The sequence below is a fragment of the Schistocerca gregaria genome, chromosome 7 (genome assembly GCF_023897955.1).
Source record: "Schistocerca gregaria isolate iqSchGreg1 chromosome 7, iqSchGreg1.2, whole genome shotgun sequence".
In the NCBI taxonomy this organism is placed as follows: Eukaryota; Metazoa; Arthropoda; class Insecta; order Orthoptera; family Acrididae; genus Schistocerca; species Schistocerca gregaria.
The window spans coordinates 256,156,247-256,166,636 of record NC_064926.1 but is presented as its reverse complement, the minus strand read 5'-3'; positions in this window follow the sequence as shown (position 1 = coordinate 256,166,636).

Here is a 10,390-nt window from a genome sequence, read left to right as displayed (position 1 = left end):
TTAATGTCACGATTTATTCGGGGCTATGTGACATACTACTAGATTTGATTATTATGTCAGGGATTTCATGGATGGTGTTGGATTTGCCTGACACCTTACATATGTGCATGGACAACGTACTGTTGGAAACAGCAAACTCTCAAATTTTACATGGTTCCCACTAGGTAGCAGCTGTGTGCGGCCACTTCAGTTCTAGTGAAAAAGTTGTCGACACAACGGAAAGCCTTTTGTGTTCTACGGTTTGCGCAGTGTGGGTCAATAATAACTGTTGAGAGTGACTTTTGTACTACGTAAGGTGTGGATCCTCCAGCAATACAGAGCATTAGACGATGGGATGAGCAATTGCGAAGGACAGGTTGTCTGTGTAAAACCAAATCGCCCGGCCGTCCCCGAGTGTCTGACAATAACGTCGAACGCATCCACTATAGTTTCACAAGGAGTCCACAGAAATCCGTTCGCCGTGCAGCTCGACATCTCAACGTGACATCGATGTCCCTCTGACATGTGTTGCGTCAACGTTTACACATGAAACCGTACAAAATTCAGCTACTGCAAGCTCTTCGTGAAGGTGACACACAGCAACCTGTGGAGTTCTGTAATTTTGTTCTTGGGAAGATAGTGGATGACAGTTTTTTCCCCGCTTACTGCTCAGTGACGAGGCAACATTCCATTTAAATGTAAAGGTGAACCGTCATAACGTGAGAATATGGGGTATGGAACAACCACATGAAGCTGTACAACCTGAGAGGGACCGTCCAAAAGTTTATGTGTTTTCTGCAGTTTCACAGAAAAAGGTGGTCCATTTTTCTTTGCTGAGAACACTGTTACAGAAAGCATATATCTCGATATGCTTGAGAACTGTATTTTCCCACAGCTGGAGACGGATTCGAATGACTTCACTTACCAACTGGATGGGGCACCTCAAATCTGACTGGGAGTATGGGAAGTTTTAAAGCAAAGGATTACTAAAAGATGGATTAGTCGCACTGGACCAAACGATTCAGCCGTATATTTCTGCAAGGTCAACGGACCTGACTGTATGTGATTATTTTTTGTGCGAGGCTATAAAGACTTTGTTTATGTGCTTCCGTTACAAATACTGAGACATCGCATAACTGCAGCCGTGGAACCTGTCACTCATAACATGCACGCTGCAGCGTATGAAGTATTTGAATACCGCATTGATGAATGCCGTCCATCTTTCATGTTGAACACCCATCAAAAAGTAAAAAAAAAAAAAAAAATGAGTTTTCCGCTTAACCAAATACAAAGTCCATTTTATATGTTCATCTGTTTCAGAAATGTAGACGTGCCGAATCGAATGATTCTTTTTGATACACCCAGTATTTCTGTTGCGCTGATTCTAAATTATATACTCATATACAAAAATGCTCCTCCGCATATTTACTAACGGAAATAGTAAAAGCTACATCATGAAGCTTCAGTTCAGTTCGACGTTCATAAGGTTTTGCGGAGATGTTTATCTTATGACTGGTACTAAATGATTAAACTTCCATTCCTTTCGGAACGGCCCACTTATTACTGTAGGACGCATAAACGTTATAAGCACGGAACTGTTATTAGAGTGCAGTGCGTCCAAGACGTAAAGGTGAAGATAAATCTGACTTCCTTAGTTTATATTTAAGATGTACAAAATATGCATGACTTACACTCTGCACATTCGTAACGCACAACACGATTCCTAAAATTAGAGATTCTTAAGAATCACTGCTTACTGTACGTTTCAGAAAGGCGTCTACGACACATTGTCATAGATTTGACCGCAACAAACAGGATCGAGAGTCGACGCTGAGTATCAGAGAACGCCGTTTATATCCCAATTGACTACTTCTATATCCTGCAAGTCTCTGTTACTTACGGCATGATTTCATGGGTAAACAAAGGCGTGCAACTCGAGAACTCAAGCCCACTTCCAATAATGTATCCCTGACTGTTCGTGATGATGTTTGGTTTGTGGGGCGCTCACCTGGGCGGTCATCAGCGCCCGTGCAAAGTCCCAATTTTTACACAGCCTAATTTTTACACAGCCCAATATAGCCACTGTTACGAATGATGATGATGATGTGATGAGGACAACACAGACACCCTGTTCCCGGGCAGAGAAAATTCCCAACCCGTGAGGGAATCTAAACCCGACTGTCATGGTTGCTCACCACTTATCAGCTCCACCTGCATTCACCTACTCGTCAGACCTAGCCGAACAATCTTCTCCTCCTGTAGTTCTCCAGGCAAGCCTTGAGCCAAACTTTGTTGCCACACTGTTGTTGTGAGTCCATATTGTCACCACTCGTTCTGCATTTATTGCACCACAGCCCATAGCGTTCAGTCGTCGATTTACTGCTTTAATGCCCCTCATGCCAATGGCTCAGCTATCAAGTGCTGGGGGTGGTGATAAGCTGAAAGCGCAAGTCCTTTGAGCAGTCTGTGTTGGCATCCTCACCGCGACAGTTCCAATAACACTACACACATCCAGTAGCCGTCATGTAGTCACACAGTTCATTCCCCGTAGGAACGCCATTGTCTGCATTTAGAATAAGAAGCCTTGCTAAAAAGTAATCATCGTGAATTTTTTATTCCTTTGTCAGTATCATGTTTACATGTTATTCAGTCGACTTTCCCGCTTCGCTGACGCAATTTGCAAAATTATGCCCCTAGAGGGCACCGACTCGTAGCTTGTCACGCGGCGGTGAATAACGGAAGTACACTCCTGGAAATGGAAAAAAGAACACATTGACACCGGTGTGTCAGACCCACCATACTTGCTCCGGACACTGCGAGAGGGCTGTACAAGCAATGATCACACGCACGGCACAGCGGACACACCAGGAACCGCGGTGTTGGCCGTCGAATGGCGCTAGCTGCGCAGCATATGTGCACCGCCGCCGTCAGTGTCAGCCAGTTTGCCGTGGCATACGGAGCTCCATCGCAGTCTTTAACACTGGTAGCATGCCGCGACAGCGTGGACGTGAACCGTATGTGCAGTTGACGGACTTTGAGCGAGGGCGTATAGTGGGCATGCGGGAGGCCGGGTGGACGTACCGCCGAATTGCTCAACACGTGGGGCGTGAGGTCTCCACAGTACATCGATGTTGTCGCCAGTGGTCGGCGGAAGGTGCACGTGCCCGTCGACCTGGGACCGGACCGCAGCGACGCACGGATGCACGCCAAGACCGTAGGATCCTACACAGTGCCGTAGGGGACCGCACCGCCACTTCCCAGCAAATTAGGGACACTGTTGCTCCTGGGGTATCGGCGAGGACCATTCGCAACCGTCTCCTTGAAGCTGGGCTACGGTCCCGCACACCGTTAGGCCGTCTTCCGCTCACGCCCCAACATCGTGCAGCCCACCTCCAGTGGTGTCGCGACAGGCGTGAATGGAGGGACGAATGGAGACGTGTCGTCTTCAGCGATGAGAGTCGCTTCTGCCTTGGTGCCAATGATGGTCGTATGCGTGTTTGGCGCCGTGCAAGTAAGCCCCACAATCAGGACTGCATACGACCGAGGCACACAGGGCCAACATCCGGCATCATGGTGTGGGGAGCGATCTCCTACACTGGCCGTACACCTCTAGTGATCGTCGAGGGGACACTGAATAGTGCACGGTACATCCAAACCGTCATCGAACCCATCGTTCTACCATTCCTAGACCGGCAAGGGAACTTGCTGTTCCAAAAGGACAATGCACGTCCGCTTGTATCCCGTGCCACCCAACGTGCTATAGAAGGTGTAAGTCAACTGCCCTGGCCAGCAAGATCTCCGGATCTGTCCCCCATTGAGCATGTTTGGGACTGGATGAAGCGTCTTCTCACGCGGTCTGCACCTCCAGCACGAACGCTGGTCCAACTGAGGCGCCAGGTGGAAATGGCATGGCAAGCCGTTCCACAGGACTACATCCAGCATCTCTACGATCGTCTCCATGGGAGAATAGCAGCCTGCATCTTGCGAAAGGTGGACATACACTGTACTAGTGCCGACATTGTGCATGCTCTGTTGCCTGTGTCTATGTGCCTGTGGTTCTGTCAGTGTGATCATGTGATGTATCTGACCCCAGGAATGTGTCAATAAAGTTTCCCCTTCCTGGGACAATGAATTCACGGTGTTCTTATTTCAATTTCCAGGAGTGTATATCGCTGTGTCAGAAATAGAGTGGTGCAATCGAATTTCTAACCGCAAATGCGTACCTCTAATTGAAGGCCATAGACGCTTAGATACATAACGATTCTATCGACACCATTAACATGCGACGTTGGGTTGTTCATGCTCGTATTGAAGAAACGGTGGTGCTAATCTCAACGTGTGTGGCAGAGCTCGGAGTGGACGTCTGCGTACGGCAACAGAAGAGACTCATCGAAATTGGTCTGATGAACTCAGATGAGAAAATCGTCGCATAACACAGACACCGCTGTCAGGTATGGCATATCAGGAGAGCGTGTAGAGGCCATCATTCCAGAACTGCGGTAAAGAAGACTGTGTGCACTGTGGGTGTCTCGATTGCTCACTCCTGACGCGAAACAGAAAGGGCTGGACAACTGTCATCAATCTCTTTTGTGTTTCGAGCGTGAGGGTAACAACTTCCATAACAACATCGTGACCGATAATGAAAGGTGGGACCACCGTTTGATCTCGACGGCAAGAAAGCATCAGTGGAGTTCCGCCGCAAAAAGTCACCGACGCCAAAAATGTTCAAGACCATGCCAACTCTGCAAAGTACTGCGAAATCCTCAGAAAACTGAAAGCAAGAATTCGAAGAGTTGGTCTACATGTGGAGCACCTTGTCCCTCACAATGCCATACCACACAGGAGCGCTGTGTCATCTGCAACAATCCGATGCTCCCTGGCTTTACTGTCATCGGTCACCCTCCAGACTATTCCGAGTTAGTCCCATCTGAACTGCATCTATTTCCAAAATATAAAAAAACGCTTTTCAAGGATTTCGCTTTGATGGTGACGAAGCGGTGCAAGCAGTAATGTGGTTGTGTCTCCATCAACGAAGTCACACATTCTACAGTGATGATATCAACAAACACTTTTCTCGTTGGAAAAAATGTGGTCGTCTTCTGGGTGACTATGTTGAGAAATAAATATGTAGATGTGAAGAATAAGGACGTAAGCCGGCCGAAGTGGCTGTGAGATTCTAGGCTGGAACCGGGCGACCGCTACGGTCGCAGGTTGAATCCTGCCTCGGGCTTGGATGTGTGTGATGTCCTTACGTTAGTTAGGTTTAAGTAGTTCTAAGTTCTAGCGGACTGATGACCTCAGAAGTTAAGTCGCATAGTGGTCAGAGCCATTTGAACCAATAAAGACGTAGATTGTTAATAAAATTTTCTTTATTCAAGAATAGTTAATATTTTTCACATAAAAAATTCGGAGTCATTACTAATCAGCACGCCCTCTTACTTTGAAAAAAAGTGTCGAATTTTAATTACCATGTGCTACAGGCACGGAAATACAGGAATATCAGTTAAGTTTTGTTCAATCCAGGTGTTCGTGATGTATAACTTCCCATTTCTCGCAGTACTGCAGGTTCTTTCCATAATAATCCGTTTTGAACTATTTTACAAATCATCTTCGTTATTACCGACGCTATATTTCTATCAACAAATATTTCATATTACAAAAAACATCACATATCAGTCGCACTGGGCAACCATAACAAGAATCATAGATCAACCGGAATCCGTAACCGCTACAGCAACTGCAACACTCACTGGCCGTATATTTTCTTCTGAAATTGGAAGAGGTCACAAATTTCACCAAGGCATAACTTTTTCTTTTCCAAAAGTAAGCTATTCTCGTGATTTCTTGCGCTTCCGCAGACATTATTTCTTTCCTAACCTGAATAAGCTGTTTGTAAATGTGGTTTATATCATCGTCATGTAGACATAAAAAAGATGACGTTAACCTTCTCACGTATGTCTTGACATTGTGAACCACTGCTCCTCTTTAGTTCCATTAGTTCAAATGGTTCAAATGGCGCTGAGCACTATGGGACCTAACTGCTGAGATCATCAGTCCCCTAGAACTTAGAACTACTTAAACCTAACTAAACTAAGGACATCACACATATCCATGCCCGAGGCAGGATTCGAATCTGCGACCGTAGCGGTCACGCGGTTCCAGACTGTAGCGCCTAGAGCCGCTCGGTCACACCAAGTGGCCGTTCCATTAGTTGCCCTGGTTAGTTCTGAGTTGAGGGTAACGCCGTACCGGGACACCTTTTGTGTGATATATGGCGGGAAGCTGCTGTCAGTCTGCTGTTCCATGAAATATAGCCGGTGGGCAGTATTTGGCGAGGAAACACCGGCGAAATTCTATGTACAATCCAGTTTCATGTGGACCATTTAACTGGTAAGCAGTCTTCGGTTCACACATGAAACAGGTACGTGCTAACACACGACTGTTACACAATTGTACTACAGTTTGAAATAAGTTCCAAGCAAGGTTTCCGGAATACTTCCCTTTCTTGTAAGACGTAGGTATATCTCCTCCCACATATTTCAAGCTAAAAATTTCATTATCTCTCTCCAAACTCTCTCTGAACGCAACCAATATCTACAATAGGCAGGGAACTACAACTACCTGCCTATTCACCTGAAAAAAAAGTACGAAAAATAAGGAACTGAGAGCAAAGGCATTTTCTCGCTGAAAGATTGGAGAGGCATTGTGGGAAATTAATATAGTATGCTGCATTGGAACCTTACCCACCTCGTATGATGCTCTCACCGTCTAGGTTATCCACAACTCACAACCACGCCTTCACAGCATAAAAAGATCTCTCTCTCTCTCTCTCTCTCTCTCTCTCTCTTACTTTACAAACCGCACAGTCGCATTCCTCGGTGCATTGGTTAGCAAACCTGAAAGAAAGTATATCACGCAGAAAATGCTAAGCCACAACCTATGTGATTGTTTCCAGATTGAATCCTTCCTCTCAACCGGAGCGTGCGCTATTTAGGAGCTTAGTAGCAAGATAGTACATGGTGAAGAAAAGACAGCGCACATAGTAATGTTATTAAGCATGTATATACACTCCTGGAAATTGAAATAAGAACACCGTGAATTCATTGTCCCAGGAAGGGGAAACTTTATTGACACATTCCTGGGGTCAGATACATCACATGATCACACTGACAGAACCACAGGCACATAGACACAGGCAACAGAGCATGTACAATGTCGGCACTAGTACAGTGTATATCCACCTTTCGCAGCAATGCAGGCTACTATTCTCCCATGGAGACGATCGTAGAGATGCTGGATGTAGTCCTGTGGAACGGCTTGCCATGCCATTTCCACCTGGCGCCTCAGTTGGACCAGCGTTCGTGCTGGACGTGAAGACCGCGTGAGACGACGCTTCATCCAGTCCCAAACATGCTCAATGGGGGACAGATCCGGAGATCTTGCTGGCCAGGGTAGTTGACTTACACCTTCTAGAGCACGTTGGGTGGCATGGGATACATGCGGACGTGCATTGTCCTGTTGGAACAGCAAGTTCCCTTGCCGGTCTAGGAATGGTAGAACGATGGGTTCGATGACGGTTTGGATGTACCGTGCACTATTCAGTGTCCCCTCGACGATCACTAGAGGTGTACGGCTAGTGTAGGAGATCGCTCCCCACACCATGATGCCGGGTGTTGGCCCTGTGTGCCTCGGTTGTATGTAGTCCTGATTGTGGCGCTCACCTGCACGGCGCCAAACACGCATACGACCATCATTGGCACCAAGGCAGAAGCGACTCTCATCGCTGAAGACGACACGTCTCCATTCGTCCCTCCATTCACGCCTGTCGCGACACCACTGGAGGCGGGCTGCACGATGTTGGGGCGTGAGCGGAAGACGGCCTAACGGTGTGCGGGACCGTAGCCCAGCTTCATGGAGACGGTTGCGAATGGTCCTCGCCGATACCCCAGGAGCAACAGTGTCCCTAATTTCCTGGGAAGTGGCGGTGCGGTCCTTTACGGCGCTGCGTAGGATCCTACGGTCTTGACGTGCATGCGTGCGTCGCTGCGGTCCGGTCCCAGGTCGACGGGCACGTGCACCTTCCGCCGACCACTGGCGACAACATCGATGTACTGTGGAGACCTCACGCCCCACGTGTTGAGCAATTCGGCGGTACGTCCACCCGGCCTCCCGCATGCCCACTATACGCCCTCGCTCAAAGTCCGTCAACGGCACATACGGTTCACATCCACGCTGTCGCGGCATGCTACCAGTGTTAAAGACTGCGATGGAGCTCCGTATGCCACGGCAAACTGGCTGACACTGACGGCGGCGGTGCACAAATGCTGCGCAGCTAGCGCCATTCGACGGCCAACAACGCGGTTCCTGGTGTGTCCGCTGTGCCGTGCGTCTGATCACTCCTTGTACAGTCCTCTCGCAGCGTCCGGAGCAAGTATGGTTGGTCTGACACACCGGTGTCAATGTGTTCTTTTTTCCATTTCCAGGAGTGTATGTTTGTAATAGGTATTTCATTTCGCTGTTTCTAACATATGCTCACAATGTTTCTTCTGTTCAGTAACCCATGCAGCAACTCTATTTACCATGTTTGAGAGCACTCTGCAGAGCACGTTGACACTATGTTACACTCGTTATAAGTTTAGTTACGCGTAGTGTGTGGCCTCCTTTATGGACCCTTCCTTTAAGATAGTCCTACAAGAAGAAGCCAGGAGACATGCTGGCCACAATCCTTTCGATATATCTGTATCACCGGAAGAGATGATTTGTTTCACAAGGTGTGTTGAAAAGTGGCACTGTCCTGCTACAACCAACAACCGTATTAATCCCTCTCATCAACCGAAATAAACTATACAATGGTGCCTTAGCACAGAAAATTATTCATTTGGTTTCAAAGAAACTACGTCACACTATTTGAAGAGACGATACGGAAACATACAACTTCAATGGTCTCATAGTACAAGATGTTTGTATATTTGGGCGTGACCAAATTCTTTGAAAGCCAACTTCCTTTAGGTAATGGTACCACCTGTTCCTGCGGATCACCGAAGTTATGGGCTGTCTCGCTTCGCTAGCACTTGGATGGATGACCATTCGAGTCTACCGAGCGCTGTTGACAAGCGGAGTGTATCCAGCCCTTGTGAGTCTAATTGAGCAGCTAATTCATTGAGAAGTAGTGGCTCCGGTTACGAAAACTGACAACGGCTGGGAAATCAGTGTGTCTACTGGTTACCCGCCCATATTCACATCCAGTGAGGCCTTTCGGCTGACGATGTCACAGGGGTCGGTCAGCATCTTTGGGCCTTCCGAGGCCTCCTCAGACGGTGTAGTAATAATAGAGGTAGTAGCAGTACAGGTAGTTGTAGTTGTTGTAATTTCCTTGAAACCATGCCTCATCAGTGAAGGAAACACGACCCAGTTCTGCGGTTTCATGTACGTCAACAAATAGTAAACACTATGAAGAATATCCTAGACGCTGTTTCCCAACCAGCGCCTTCAAGAGTCTCTGCACACTATCAACATGATATGCACAAAACGTAAACTTCTGCATCGCCTTCTGAGCACAACTTATCAAAATTTAGTCAGTTCAGAGTTCATTTTAATAGCCTCATTTCCGGAAATGGGAGATTAAGCTCTTTGAATTGTTCTGCGATTTAATATGTGGATTGTTCCAATGGAAGCGTCTGCTACACTTGTGTACAGACTACTTAAAAAACATCGTTCAAGAACGAAATCTCACTGCTCGAGGGCAAAGACATGTTTACCAAACAATGAACTGCGCTATATTACAGACGTCATATGACCTGCACCTATTGCAGTGGTGGCTTCGTATGTTGAGGGTAATATTTATGTTGTTATGTTGCGGTGGCTGTTGGAACGGACGCAATGCAATTTCTATTTACAATACATATATTTTGCTGTGTCCCCGGCGTGCGACAGCCCTTTTTCCAGTATTGTCAGCCCCGCAAGGTATGCGGGAAGAAGGAAGGACGATAAGGATTTAACGTATCGTCGTCAATGAGGTTATTAGAGATTAAGAACAAGCTCGAACTGAAACTTCCTGGGAGATTAAAACTGTGAGCCGGACCGAGACTCGAAGTCGGGAACTTTGCCTTTCGCGGGCAAGTGCTCTACATTTGAGCTACCCGAGCACGACTTACGATCCGTCCTCACAGCTTCAATTCACTCAATACCTCGTCTCCTACCTTCCAAACTTCACAGAAGCTCTTCTGCGAACCTTGCAGAACTAGCCTCCTGGAAGAAAGAGCTTCTGTGAAATGTGGAAGGCAGGAGACGACGTAAAGGAAGAACTGAAGCTGTGAGGACGGGTCGTGAGTCGTTCTCGCGTAGCTCAGATGGTAGAGCACTTGCTCTCAAAAGGCAAGGGTCCCGAGTTCGAGTTTCGGTCCGGCACACA